The sequence below is a fragment of the Rana temporaria genome, chromosome 11 (assembly GCF_905171775.1).
Source record: "Rana temporaria chromosome 11, aRanTem1.1, whole genome shotgun sequence".
Lineage (NCBI taxonomy): Eukaryota > Metazoa > Chordata > Amphibia > Anura > Ranidae > Rana > Rana temporaria.
Genome location: NC_053499.1, coordinates 69,243,847 through 69,259,567, shown reverse-complemented (window position 1 = coordinate 69,259,567; position 15,721 = coordinate 69,243,847).

Genomic DNA, 15,721 nt, shown 5'->3' with positions numbered 1-15,721 from the left:
TCTTCAGGCTGTTTAGGGGTGCCTCGAGGTCTATATTGGAGTTCCTTTTGCCTTTCTGGCTACTTTTTCCACAGACATTTTTTAATTATTTTAGGACAACCTCGTAGAATGTAGATATGAAGTTGCCCTTGTTCCAGGGATTTGTGCATTTACTGTGCTGCCGGTGCGCGCGCCTCAGGTGGCTCTCCCGGATGAAGCTATATATGTACGGGAGAGCCATTCTGCCACAGTATATCTGCGTGAGCCGGTCGGAAACCGGTTAATCAAGTATAACAAAATATAAAGTAGCTGGTATAACTTTAATTTCAATTAGTTTTTATTGGTTCACAAAAAGAGTGACACTTCACTATTGTACAAAACAATGCAAGCGAATACAATGATCAACATTTGTCAATACAGAACCAACTAATTTTTGCAAACATCAGTAGCGGGTACAGTAAGAACAGTTAAGGCAATGACCCTAGATTCACGGAGACCCCCACTGCAGACTGTCAAGCATACGGGGGAGCACGTCCTACCGCTAAATGTGGACGTCACCCCCCCACCGCAAACCCCCCCGGTGGGAGCCAGCACGAACCATCAAATATCCGTGTAACTTGCAGCCGCTACAAGCAATAAACAAACTTAATTATGAAACAGGTGGCATAGTAAAGTGTTATAACCCAGTATTCCAGTTGCAAAGTAACATAGCACCCAAAAAATGAACCGGGTTTATATCGTCCAATGGAAGGACAATGAAACTAAAAGTAAAAATAACAAAAGGATAAGGAGAAGGGAAGAGGGGAAGAGGGGAAAATAGAGGAAGAGGGGAAAAGGACAGGGGAGAAGAAGGAAGGAGAGGAAGGAGACATCTGAGGAGTGACATTAGAATGGATAGCTTATTGTCATATTTGCCTAACTGCTGAGATATCTATGTCAGTAAATAGGATACAGAGCCAGAGTTCAATTCAGTAGACTGTGAATAAGAATCAGTCCTGGAACCTAGACGTCCAGGGTTCCCATAGGTCGCGGAACTTAGCGACCGACTGGGATTGAATGGCGAAGTATTTCTCGTATGAGTATTGTACCTTTACCCGTTGTATAACCTCGCTAATGTTGGGGACCACATTTGATCTCCATTTAGATGTGATCGTAAGCCTAGCCGCAATCAGAACATGACTCGTGATACTTCTGAGTTGGATGGGGATAGTTTGGATGTTGAGAAAAAGAAGAGCTAAATGAGGTGACGGTGTAATAAAAAAAACAGTAACTGAGGAAATCAGTTTGAATACTTCGCGCCAGAAGCTTCGAATACATTTGCAATCCCATAAAATGTGAAATATGTTCCCTCTCGCCCCGCACATTCTCCAACAGTCACTGGACTCCAAGGGAAAGATCATAGACATTCTGACAGGAGTCAGATATGATCTGTGTAGCGTCTTCAACATCAGATCCCAGTGGTTGGAGCAATGAGAGAATTTGTAACAATTGCTTATGGCTAGTTTCCATTCTTCTAGAGAATGAACTGATCCCAAGTCTCTCTCCCAGCTCGTCATATTAGAGGTCTTGTTGAAACAAGTGTTGTTTTGTAGCGTGTTATAGAACCATGACAAACCTTTTGGCTTATCGTGACTTGACATAAGGTATTTCCATACCTCATCATGCAATGAATAAGTTGCATCAGGGTGTTTAACGTGGAAGTGGTAAATTTGTGTCCTAGAGAACTGATGGGTGGCCGGGTTTTTAACACGTTAGTCATTGTATGTGAGTATGTTATCTCTTAACCAAAGATTAATACTCATGTTGGGGATCAGAAACTTGTACACCTGTAGGTTAGACAAAGTATGTTTTGTTAATGGGTCCTGGGGGCTAAATAGATGGAGTTTTTTCCATGCAGCAAGCGTCGCCGCAATGGAGGGGAATTTAGGACACACCAAAGGTGCGTTGACTAGATTGGCCAGGGGAAGGGAAGGTAAATCTCTGTTGGACAACACCGACGGCTCTATGTGAACCCACTGCTTAGGGGACTGTGGGTCGAACCAGGCCTTAACCTGATCTAGAATAGCCGCCCTGTAGTAATTTCTCACATTTGGGAACCCAGCCCCACCATTTTTCCTATGCTTCTGGATTATGACAAAGGGGATTTTGGACATTTTTCGGTTCCACACAAATTGTCTAAAAAGTTTGTCTATAAGTTTAAAGAAGGATTCAGGCAGACAGATAGGAATAGTCCTAAAGTAGTAGATCAGTTTAGTAAGTACCACCATCTTCAGTGATGCAATTTTCCCAAGCCATGAAAGTTCATAGGAGGCTATATGTTGAAGGTCATTCCTAACCGTATGAATAAGGCTAGGGAAGTTGGCTTCATATGTAAGTGAAGAAGGAAATGCTATTCGGATAAACAGATAAGCGAACGCTTTTGACATCCACTGGAATTGATATTTACCTTTCAAAGAAGTTACTTGTTTCTGGGGCATGTTCACAGGCAACAAGCATGATTTCACCACATTTAATTTGTAAAAAGAAACATTGCTATACCTCTCCAACACTCTGAATACACCCTCCAAGGAGGAAGCTGGGTTAGTAAGCGTTAAAACCACATCATCGGCAAAAAGGCCGATTTTGTGGACAATCTTCCCTACCTTTATACCCGATATTGTGTCGTCAGACCTAATGGCCTCCGCCAGGGGTTCCATCAAAAGAGTAAAAATAATGGGGGAAAGCGGACATCCCTGGCGGGTACCATTTGAGATAGAAAATTTATCGGAGAGAGCGTTCGATGTAAAGACTTTCGCCGATGGTGTAGAATAGAGGGCTAGGATTGCTGATAGGATTTGTCCCTGGAGGCCAAATTTCTGTATCGTGGCCCGTAGGTAGCCCCAGTGGACCCTATCAAAGGCCTTTTCGGCATCAAGTGCCAGAAAGGCCGTAGGGAATTTGTTGGTTTCAGCTATGTGTAATAGGTCAAGCAGTCTCCTAGTACCATCAGGAGCCTGCCTTCCCCTTACAAATCCCACCTGGTCCGATTTGATCAAGGAGGGGGTTATTTTTGCAAGCCTGTTAGCCAGGATTTTTGCATAGATCTTGAGATCAGTGTTCAGGAGGGAAATGGGTCTAAAGTTTTGGGGTAAATCCGGCTTCTTCCCTGGTTTGGGCAATATCACGATAATGGCTTGTAGCATTTCCTCTGGGAAGGAGGCTGAAGATGAGACATCGCTGAACAACCTTTCCATATATGGGACTAATGATTGAGAAAACACCCTATAGTACTCGGATGTGAAGCCGTCGGCCCCTGGGGATTTGTTCTTTGGTAAGGATTTGATAGTGTCCATTATTTCCTTACGTGATATCTGGGAGTTCAGAGCGGCCAGATCTTCCTCCTTTAACGAAGGCAGTGATACTGAGTCTAAAAAGGATTCAATGGATTGTGGTGTGGGTTGTGGCGTGTCGCTATCTAAGTTGAGGTTATATAAATCACGGTAGTATTTCATAAAGGAATTGGCTATTTTATTGGGGTGGTGTTCTAACACGTTGGTATGGGGGTCCCTGATGGACGTCAAGTTAGTTTTTTGTTGTCTTCTAGATATATAGCTAGCCAATAGTTTGCCCGCTTTGTTACCATTTACATAGAATTGGGCCTTAAGTCTCTTTAAACTATTTTGGTGTCTGGAAAGAAGAGCTAAACGTACCTTCTGCCTACACTCAAACAGGTCAGATTCTATCTTGGGTGAAGGAGTTGTCTTGTGAAGGTCTTCTAAGGATTTTAGATCTGTGAGAAGGTTGTTCAGTAATGCTCCTCTACGCTTTTTTTCTCGTGCTGCAGCTTGAATAAGTAAACCTCTACTAAAAGCCTTATGAGAACACCATAAAGTAGACACAGTAACATCAGCAGTATCATTAATTTAAAAAAATTCAGTCAATTGAGTCTTGAGAGACGAAACAACCGTGGGATTAGCAAGGAGATCGGTATTGTTTCTCCAGAGGTACGTGGGGGAAACATTAAAAGCACTTTTCAATACCAAGGATATCGGGGCGTGGTCTGACCACGTAATAGAATGTATCTTAGCCGATTCAGTTCTATGTAAAAGGGCAAGATCCGTAAGAAAAAGGTCAATCCTGGAATATATGCGATGGGGAGAAGAATAGTAGGTGTAGTCTCTTTCCATTGAGTTGAGACACCGCCAAGGGTCATAGAGATTATGCTCTGACAATAGAGGTTGCAGTTCTGTTCTGGAGGGCGGTGATGTGCCTGAACTGTCTAAGTGCTTATTTATAATGCAATTGAAGTCTCCACATAATAGCAGGGAACCCTTTTTAATTTTATTAACTTTTTTCAAAAGGGATTTAAGAAAGGAAAAAGGTCTCTGATTGGGAGCGTATACGTTCACCAAAGTGAAGGTGGAATTATTTAGATCACATACCAAGATGATGAACCGACCATTCGGATCCCTAATCACTTCATGCAACTTGAAAGTGATAGATTGCTTGATTGCAATTAGTACTCCTCTTTTTTTTACCGAGGCCATTGCATGAAATACATGAGGTTAAAGTTCTGTGGGTACATTTCGGCGGATTTGATGACAGAAAGTGGGTTTCCTGTGCACACAAGATTTCTCCTTTAAGCTTAATGGCTTCTCTCCACATAGCACTACTTTTGAATGGGCTATTAAGCCTGTGTACGTTCATGGAGACTACTGATAAAGACATATTGAAAGGGAAAGATTGGCTGCTTCAATCACAGTACCTATTAGGTTTATCAGATGTAATGCCAAAATGTTACCTGTAGATGGCGCCAACACTGTGGAGATGAACGTCCAGGTTGTATCAGCAGTGAAGAGTGCTGTATATATATGTTGTAGACGAGTTGCGAAGTAAATAGGCTTGATGATGGTGTCCCTGAGGTGTCTTGACAAAAGGGGAAGAGGCAGAGGGGAAAAAGAAAAACAGACAAAAAAAAAGGAAGATCAAAAATATCAGGCAACATATAAAAAGGTGACAACGGTCACAAAGTGCGAGCATTCCTCGCTATATTTCACGGGGGGGTATGAACTCCGAGAGAACCAAAAGAGAACAGAATGAACTATGGTTGTAAACCAGCCTCATGATGAGGATTAGAAGGAGAAGGCATTTAGGGCATATTTATGACATGAGTCAAGCAGTGCTCCAGTCGGGAGGCAGCCGTGCAGTTGTGGATTTGGATGAAGGAGTAGGAGCTTCTTCTGGAAGAAGGTTCCATTTTTTTAGCTAGATCTAACCCCTCTTCAATACTTCTGATGGCGTAAGTGTGGTTGTCTCTAGTGATCAGCAGTTTGGTAGGGAATCCCCATGAGTATGTAATTTTGTTATTTTGCAGCAACTTAGTTATTGATGTCAGATTTTTGCGTGCCATCATGGTATACTGCGACAAATCAGAGTAAATGGAGATGCCTGAGTACGGAGCAGGTAAGGAATGGTTCTTTCTCTAGAAGCGCATTAATTCATCCTTAATATGAAAAAAGTGCACACGTGCTATGACGTCTCTGGGAACCTTTTCAGGGAGAAATTTAGGTTTGGGAAGGCGGTGCGCTCTGTCCACAATAATCTCAGTGCCAGGGTCATCAGGCAAGATGGCCGCTATCAAATCTTGAACATAATGTCTTAGATCTGCTGGTAGCACTGACTCCTCCACCCCCCGCAACTTAAGATTGTTCCTTCTGGACCTGTCCTCCAGGTCCGCTAACTTCTCGCGCACGGCTTTGATTTCCCCACCAGCTTCATAGTGTGCGTCTACTAAGTCATTATGAGCTATAGTGAAATCGCCCATTTTATCCTCCACATGGCTGATCCTCTCACCAATTGCTGAGACCTCACGCTTTAACTGTGAAACACAGTGCATCATGTCCTTATGCATGGATCCTCTGAGGGTCACCAGCATATCTCTCATGACAGTGTCACTGAGCGGGACCCCTGATGTTGGGAACTCGTGGATCTGTTCCACAAAGTCCCTGGTACTGTTTTGGGAGTTACAGGCCTCATCCTGCTCACCTGCATATCTGTGTTCCTCCGATCGCCGCTGAGATGACTTCTGCGGGCTGCAGATGGGAGATGGGGTCGGCGTGGAGCCCCCGCTTCCCCCTCCGGTCCCGTGGAGTGATGTGCCGCTTGGTAGCTGGGTCGGGCTATGCTGGCTCCCTCCGCCGTGCAGGCTGCGCCGCGAATCCGAGGCCTCGGCGCCATCTTGCGGCCTAGGTGTGCTTGCCGCGGGGTAGAAGTCGGTTAGCTTTTTCGGCTTCCGATCCTGCTTACGCAGGTGGTATAGAGACAGTTTAGGGCTGGTTTGGTTGCTGGATGCCGCTGGATGTAGGTTCAGCTATCGGAGCTCCTGTCTCACGCAGCCATCCGCTCCGGCTGCTGGCCACGCCCCCGCTGGTATAACTTTCAAAACAGTGATGTTGCAAACGAAAATGCAAAATGCTAGGCGCATGCGTGGATGCCTGAGGGAGCAGTCGTGCTTTCTTACAGCTCCGCTCCGGGGCTAGTCACACCGGAGAATAGAAAGCTGCAGGGGCTATTGAAACAATCCCTGACACTGCTGCTTACCTCCAGGAATACGTCGGAGCCCTTATTATGGTCCTCCGGGTTCCCAAACTCAAAATAAAAGCCAGGAATCATAAGGTGATGCCAGCCAGACAGTTTTCCAAGATGGCGCAGCCTGGCACCTCACGGCCCAGCACACAGCGGGCTTCCACCTCTCTGTCACACGATTTAAAGACACAGCACTGTGGAGGTGAGTCTGACTCTGAAGATGACAATTCACAAGCTACCATCCACTAGTATGTTTAAGCAGTTTGAAAGGATGCTACAGAAGGCATTGAAACAGACTTCAGATGACATAACCGATAAGCTCACTAAAGAGATTAGGGAGATTAGACAGAGAACTGCTGAATTAGAGGTGAGGGTATCACAAAAAAATCAAATAGTGGTGTTGCGCTCCTTCATGAAATAACATATAAACCTAGATATATGAATGCAGAGAGAATAAATTATATAAAATTATATAAATAAATATATAAAGTGCTGCTGTGCTGCAAACAAGTGATTACAGGTGCAATGATATAAAGTGCAATGATAATAAATATTCAAAAATGTCTCCAGCATCCGGGGGATTTTCTAGTAGTCCTTGGACATTAAGGACGCATACCTGCATGTCCCCATATATTCCAGGCATCAGAGGTTTCTGCGCTTTGCGGTCGGGAACAACCACTACCAGTTTGTGGCTCTCCCGTTTGGCCTGGCATCAGCACCAAGGGTATTCACCAAGGTGCTTGCTCTGATTCTGGCCTTTCTGAGACAGTGAGGAATCACTATCATGGGCTACTTGGACACCCTCCTGCTTCGGGCTCAGAATTAGAGGAGGATTTGGCGATCGGCAGTCAGACTCTTCAAGAGTTTGGTAGGGTGTTGAACCTACAGAAGTCGGTGTTGGTGCCGACCTCAGCTCCTGGAGTACCTGGGCTTAATTCTGGACTCCTCAGAGGTGAGAGTTTACCTCCCCTTGGAGAAGTTGCAGACTCTTCGGTCGGCAGTCAATCTGTTGGCATCCTTCTGGTGGTCAATACTGCGATTCTGCATGCGAGTCTTGGGTCTCATGGTGGCCACCTTCGAGGCAGTACCGTATGCTCAATTCCACACTTGTGTCTTGCAGAAGTAAATCTTGTCTAAATGGGACAAGTCTCCGTTGTCCCTGGATTGTCAAATCCGGGTGAGTCAACGCTTCCCTGGTATGGTGGCTGAGATCTTCGGCCTTTCAGTCCGGGAAGTCGTTCCTTCATTTTCGCTGGACGGTGATCACAACAGACACCAGCCTGACCGGCTGGGGGGGGGGGGTCTGGGGTGTTTAGTCAACACAGGGTCAATGGACGCAGGAGGAATCCTGTCTGCCGATCAGTGTGTTGGAACTTCGGGCAATCGGACTGTGCCTCTCCACATGGGTCTCTGTGGCTTCAGGGACATAGAAAACTGGCAAGCAGACTACCTAAGTAGTCCAGATGTTGTACCAAGGAGAATGGTTACTACACCCGGATGTGTTTCAGCTACTTTGCCGGAGATGGGGCACGCCAGACGTGGATCTCCTGGTTTCTGTACTCAATTGGAAGGTATTGAGGTTTGTGGCCAGGTCTAAAGATCCCTGGGCGGATGCGTTGGTTGCTCCGTGGGGAAAATATCAGCTGATATATGCTTTCCCCCCGCTGAAACTTGTTCCTCGTCTGCTTTGCAGAGAGGAGACCGAGGGTATCCCGGTGATTGCAATTGCTCCAGATTAGCCTCGGCGCCCTTGGTACTCTGTACGCCTGGTGGAGGATGTCCCTTGGCAACTTCCAATGCTGGAGGACCTTCTGTCACAAGGTCCTATTCTTCATCCTGTTTTACAGTCGCTGGCTTTAACAGCATGGCTGTTATAAGTCAGATACTGAGGGGCCAGGGTCTGTCTGAGTCTGTCATTTCCACCATGCTAAGGGCACGGAAGTCATCTTCTCGGAAGATCTATCATCGCACGTGGAAGGCCTACATCTCCATGTGTGAGGAGATGGAGTGGCGCCCACGGGCTTATTCGGTTTCCAGGATCCTGCTGTTTTTACAGTGTGGGGTGGATCAAAAACTTGCCCTAAGCACCATAAAGGGGCCTTGGCTGTTTTCTTTCTTTTTTTCAAATAACAATTTTTTATTTTGTAAAAGTTCAATACAAAACATAGTAGCAGTACAAACGTGTAAAAGGGTACAAGATTACAACAATAAGTGCTTGTGCCTGTCCAGGGTTAGACCAGCTTAGGAAAGGGGAGGGACAAGCACCCTCACTCTCCGTCGCCGGTCCTTCCACCAATAGCAGAAATATCTCAAAGGAGTTAAGTGGTATAGGACCGTGCCATAGTAACATCACAGTTATTTGTACACTTAGTAACATCTATGGTAGTTGAGAATCAAAGAAAAAGAGTACAGAAAATGGGGGGGGGGGGGAAAGAAAGGGGGGGGGAAGAGGGCAGACTAGAGGAGTATGAATAGCAAGGTACCTCAGTGTTCTGGCCGTCGGCTCATGGCGGGTCCTCCCGGGAATGCCACCTCTCCCAGACAAGGTCGTTGCCATCCATCTTGTCCCGGATCCTGGCTGTAATTTTTTCCATGAGTTCTACATCCTTGACCCTGGCATAGAGGGCCTCCTGGGATGGGGGTAGTGGCTTCTTCCAGTGGAGGGCTATCAGACACCTCGCAGCGGTAAGAATATGCCTAAGTAGCTTCTTATAGGGTTTAGCTATTTGTGGTTGAGAAAGGCCCAAGAGAAATAGTTTCGGGGATAGGGGTATGGGCACCTCAAAGAGGCGGGACAGGAGTTCCTGTATTAAAGTCCAAAACGGGACAATTAGGGGGCAGGTTCAGTATATGTGGAATAATGTGCCCCGGGCTTGGTGGCAACGCCAGCAGCGGTCAGATGTAGAGGGATAAACCCTGTGGAGTACGTCCGGAGTCGGGTACCAAAAGAAAAGCACTTTGTATGTGTTTTCCCTGTAAAGGATACACATGGAGCTTTTGCCTCCAGACCGCCCCCCACGCCTCCTCCGGGATCACCTCTCCCAACTCCCTCTCCCAGCGAAGCATGTAAGCGTGTTTACCCCGGTCTTGGATCAGCTTTCGCCATAGGCGTCGGAGCTGCTGCATAGAACCCAGCAACCGTCCGGGCTCAACCTCCACATTTGCGTTCCAGAGAAGGTTGTTAGGGTGCACTGGTGCTAGCCAGATTTTTTCTACCTCCGTCCACTTATTGTAGGACCTCTGCGGAAACCACGATACTATCGCAGGTAGTTGGGATGCTTGGTAATATTTGACCAGGTCAAGGAATGCTAGGGCCCCATCAGTCCGCGAGGCTGTCATGACCGAGCTTGTAGTTTCACACATAGTGGAGGAGGTCTGCCGGCAGCGCGCAAATGAGCATAGGGGACCGGGATAGGAAGAGTCTGGAAAAGATACAACAATTTAGGGAGGATTACCATTTTAACAGCCGCTATCCGGCCTAGGAGGGATATCTGGTGGGATTTCCATTTGTGGATCAGCCCCCTGATCGACTTATACAGAGGTGGGAAATTGGCCTGGTACAGGAAGGCAAAGGTCGGGGTCAGGTGGACCCCCAAGTATTTAAAGGAGGCTCGCTCCCAGTTGTATGGGAATACTGGCTGTAGATGGAAGATATCCGATTCAGGCAAGTTAAGTGGCATGGCCATAGACTTGGAGGCATTAGTTTTATATCCCGAGAGGGCCCCGTAGCGTTCAAGTTCGGCGTCAAGGTTGGGCAAGGAGATGCAAGGGTGAGTCAGGGTAAGGATGATATCGTCAGCAAAGAGGGAGATTTTAAACTCCCTTTCACTGGGATTCCCGAATGCTCGGGTCGCCGCCAGGGGTTCGACGCAGAGGGCAAAAAGAAGGGGGGAAAGCGGGCATCCCTGGTGGGTCCCGTTGGTGACGGGAAAGGTGGATGAGGTGGCTAAGGGGGTCTTCACCTGCGACACTGGGTTGGTGTAAAGGTGCCGGACCGCACGAAGAAAAGGCCCCCTGAACCCCATGTGTCGCAAAGTGGCAAGCATGAAGGGCCAGCCAAGGCGGTCGAACGCCTTCACCGCGTCTAAACTCAGGTGCAGAGATTCCAAACCCTCCCTGCTTGCCACATCAATGAGGTCTATTACTTTTCTTGTGTTGTCTCCCGCTTGGCGGAGGGGGACAATGCTCTACCTGGTCTTTATGGACCAGGGAGGGTAATACCATGTTTAGGCGGAGTGAGAGGACCTTTGTAAATATCTTAAAGTGGAGTTCCACCCTCTTTTGACACTTTTCTGCATCCCCTGTAGGTCTGTCCCTTTTAATAGGTTTGGCATACGATTTTTTTTTTTGTTTTAAACTCACTGTTATATGCCTGTTTATTTCTTTGGTCCCGCCGCGGCGCAGCAGCTTCAGCGCGGCATCCACGGACTGCTATGCCTCCTGGGAGATGTTTGTCATCAATCCCAAAAGGTATAGACGTCCAAGTGCTGTAACATTGCGTTCTTTTACAAACCGGAAGTGAAGCGAAACCGGAAATGACGCCGGCGCCATTTTAAATGAGGGCAACCAGGCTATTGTTGCCCAGTGTTCACCTAGTGTCCCTAGCAGCAAGAACGTCGGCAGAAAAATGTGATGTGCTGTGCTGGGGACATGTAATGTGGCACTCTGCTGTGCTGGGGACATGTAATGTGGCAATATCTGCAACCTGTGGACCCAGAACTAGAGACTTCTACTTCTACTGGATACTTCTCCTCCCCGCCCAGTCCATAACCAGTTGCCACTGTGCCCCCACCCCAGTACGTTCAGCTGCCATTCTGCCTTCTTTTTGTCCCCTGATTGACAATTATTCTACTTTTCTCCTCTTCTCTAATGGTGTCTGATCTTCTACAATGTTCTGTGTTCTGCTCAACAACCTTCAGCTGCACAATCCCCTACACTCTTGTTTCTCAATACCTATTGCAAAATGCCATACTTGGCCACACATTCAGCTAAAATAATGGGCAGTTGTAAATCACTCATTGGTTAAAACCAGCTTTTATTTAACCTGTACCTGCATGTACAGGGCACATATGTTAATTTTAATATGATGTTTAAACATTTGTAATCCTTGCACTGCTGTTCAGTGTATATTGTATTTAACACCACTATGTTGTTACTTGAGTTGCAAGCGGGCTGTATACAGATTTTGCGGTCTTTGCATGAAATAAGCCTTTCTCTCCAGGCCCTCTGTGTTATTGCTTTAAGCATAAATGACTGGCAAAATTGACTGCTTAACAATTTACAGCTAATGCTTTTCTGCCACCTAGTGGTACATCGTCATATGCTTTTAATGCTGTGGAAACATTAAGTATGAGCCTATTTTTACAAGTGCAAACCTTGCTATTTTTGCCTCCATGGCAGCACGTCTGGGTAGGACCCTACTGGCACTGCATGCAGGACCATACCTCATAAATTTGCATCCCACCTGCAGCTCGATGTTCCATAACTAATCCTACCAAGCTGGGTGGGAGCTGTGCTGCCATGGAGTTTGTTAGGGAAGGAAAATTGCAGTATTTGTTAACATTTTTAAATTTTCCCTGTTGGCTTCATGTTTGCACACCTGGGAAATAACTAGCCACACAAGGGACACACCTTTTAACCTTGACCACCGGAAAGTTTTCCCCTCTTCATGACCAGGCTGTTTTTTGCTATTCAGCACTGCGCTACCTTAACTATCAATTGCACGGGCATGCAACACTGTAGTGCCAGATCACGTATGTATATAATATATATATATATATATATATATATATATATATATATAATGTGTGATCTGGCACACAGCTATAAAAGAGAAGAAAAAGAGCGGAGGGCGCACCGACCTCGTGTGACCTTCTCTTTTATAGTTTTATGAATACCAACGATTCTGAGGAGGGCTGCAAGACTCTAGATGATTACTTTTAATCGAACTGCACCACTGCATAGCATTTCCTTCTAAAATATCAGAGCGCAGGAGACTTGTTCTTGTATATCTGGCACACAGCTGGCACCCTGTAGCAGTAAAACTGCTATAGGCCAGTCAGCAAGTGGTTAAAATGCCACACCAGTTCAACTACCCCCCCCCCCCCCCCCCCCCCCCCAAAATCATTCCTTTTCAGAAAGTAGACTGTCTGATGTATTTAGTAAGAGGCATGGCAAGTTTTTTGAAGTTGCCACTTTTTTGTCACAATGTTTTTTTGAAAATGAAGAAATTAAAGTGGTTGTAAAGGTAGAAGGTTTTTTAATTTTAAGGCAATCCATGCATTAGGATACCAAACCTTTTGTGTGCAGCAGTCTTCCTCAGCCTCTCTAATACTTACCCTAGCTCCCTCTAGATCCAGCAATGTTGCATGAGGGCCATGAAGTCCGGGGATTATCCCTTATGATTGACTGAGACACAGCAGTGGGCGTCATTGGCTCCCACTGCTGTCAATCAAAGTCAATGAGCCACCGAGAAGAGAGAGGGGCGGGTCAGGGATTTTTTTTTTTTTTTTTTTACATTTTGGTTGATGTTACAGTACTGTAACAGCAATGTTTTAATAGGATACATTCGTAACAGCTGTGATTCCTATTGTGTGCTGTGATTGGCCCACAACTATCAAATGGTACAGAGTGCTGTGATTGGCTCAGGTACCATGTAATAGCTGTGGGCCAATGACAGCATCACTATAGTTATCATTCATTCATAACAGCTTTGTTGACATTGGGCCATTTAAAGCAGCTAGGTATGGGGAGCCACGCCCCTCAGCTGGATGACGTACATGTACGTGATCCAGCCTGCCCATGCCACCCTGCTGTATGATGTGTGATGTATGCTTCCCTTCGATGTGCAGCTTCTAGAGGCATCCCACACATATGGTATACAGATAGTTACATTGGTCAGAGCTGGACCAATGTAACTATGTAAAAAATGGCAAACCTTAATTTCTTTGGGTATTGTAGATGTAACTACATGAACTCACAGCTCAGCGGCTGACCTTCCTTTTACAAACTCTACTTAGCAAAATTAGAGCAACATGCACACGTATGTCAGTAGGCTGGGTGAGCCTTAACACCCAGCCTCCATATATAGGTGTTTCTGTGTTGTCCTGGGGTGCTCTCCATTGGCACCACCAGAACTGTGGCCAAGCTGTCACTGACATTTCACAACAACTACCATCAAGGGGAGCTGTTAGAACAGGCTCCCAATGATGTGAGCACTATGCATTAAAATCACAGTTCCACATGATTGGGAGACCCATGATTTTGCCATCATAGCCCACTTAAAGGGTCCAGCTCCCATTAGTCTGGGCCTCGGCAAGTGCTAGGCTGGGGCCCTGAAGAAGACTGCTAAACGATTTTTGCTGAAGGACATTATTCTGGAGTTTTGGTCTGGAGAAAGATCCTTGCCTCCCACACTAGAAACTGGGTGGTAGACAGTTTATAGGATATTGTGAGACAGACCTTTTTTTGAGACTCTCGAAAGTGCCTGCTCCAGAGAGAAGTAAGTGCCAGTGGTTGCTGTATGGTCTGCATCTGCTCACATAAACTCCTGGAGCTACTGGCCCTTCCCTATCACCTCTAGCCCAGGCAGCTGCTACAGGATTTGTGTTAAGTGTGTCCTCAAATGTCTCCTATATCGTTTTGAAGTATCCTGAACCCTTAAATTCCTTAAAATTCACAAAACGACATTACCTAGACTGAGTCTCTGTTGTCGGTGTGCTTGGAACTGTGACTGTGGCAGGCTGCCCCTGTACTTGACAGAGACTTGGGTAAATTTTCAGCTGCCCCTCCAGGGGTAAGCACTACAGAGGTTAGGATGCCAGATCTGTCTGCTGCTTAAATTCAGGTAGAGTTGTAATAGTGGAGGTAGAGTTTTAATACTGGATAAGCAACTTGGTGTCTGCACTCTGGGGATATACTTTTATCCCTTTCCTTGCAATGAAGGGCTCGTGCACATGAAACAAAGTCACAGATCTGACTTACATATATAAACGTTGACATCAGTTTTTATGCTCATTTGCATTTTGTTTTTTGCACCTTGGCATCATTGGGTATATGTTTTATTTAATGCATTTTCCCTATATCCTGTATCCTCGCTTCCTTTTTCCTTGTTGTGTTGAGGATTGCACTGTATTTATGTGCATATACATGTGTTTTACATGCGTTTAAGTCTGTTGCTGTGTGGGAAAATCCAGATCTCTGCAAATAGTGTAAAAAATACCCAAAAAAATTTCTCCTATGGTGAAATGGAATGAAAAGGCAGAGAGAGCTTATCAAAAGCTAAAGGTAATATTGTGTTAGGATTTTAGTATTTAGAATTTCTTTTGCAAACAGATGCCTCTGATGTTAGCCTGGGAGAAGTTTTATTCCAGGAAATGAATAAGGAATATTAACCAGTGGCATATCCCACCTGAAAACTAACCCCTGCAGAGGAACTGTTCAATAATGAAAATGAAGCATCTGGCTATAAAGTGGACTCTAGAGTTTTTGAGATATTAGCTTTTGGGTACATGATTCAGAAATGCAGGCCATTATCCTCTACAGAGAATAATGCAAAGGTCCCAATATGGTTGCTGGCTTTACAAGACTTTACATTGTATGCAGAACACATGCCAGGGACTCAGCAAAGGACTGTTGCATGTACAGTTGTGGCCAAAAGTTTTGAGAATGACACAAATATTAGTTTTCACAAAGTTTGCTGCTAAACTGCTTTTAGATCTTTGTTTCAGTTGTTTCTGTGACGTAGTGAAATATAATTACACGCACTTCATACGTTTCAAAGGCTTTTATCGACAATTACATGACATTTATGCAAAGAGTCAGTATTTGCAGTGTTGGCCCTTCTTTTTCAGGACCTCTGCAATTCGACTGGGCATGATCTCAATCAACTTCTGGGCCAATTCCTGACTGATAGCAACCCATTCTTTCATAATCACTTCTTGGAGTTTGTCAGAATTAGTGGGTTTTTGTTTGTCCACCCGCCTCTTGAGGATTGACCACAATTTCTCAATGGGATTAAGATCTGGGGAGTTTCCAGGCTATGGACCCAAAATGTCAACATTTTGGTACCCGAGTTATCACTTTTGCCTTATGGCATGGTGCTCCATCGTGCTGGAAAATGCATTGTTCTTCACCAAACTGTTGTTGGATTGTTGGAAGAAGTTGCTGTTGGAGGGTG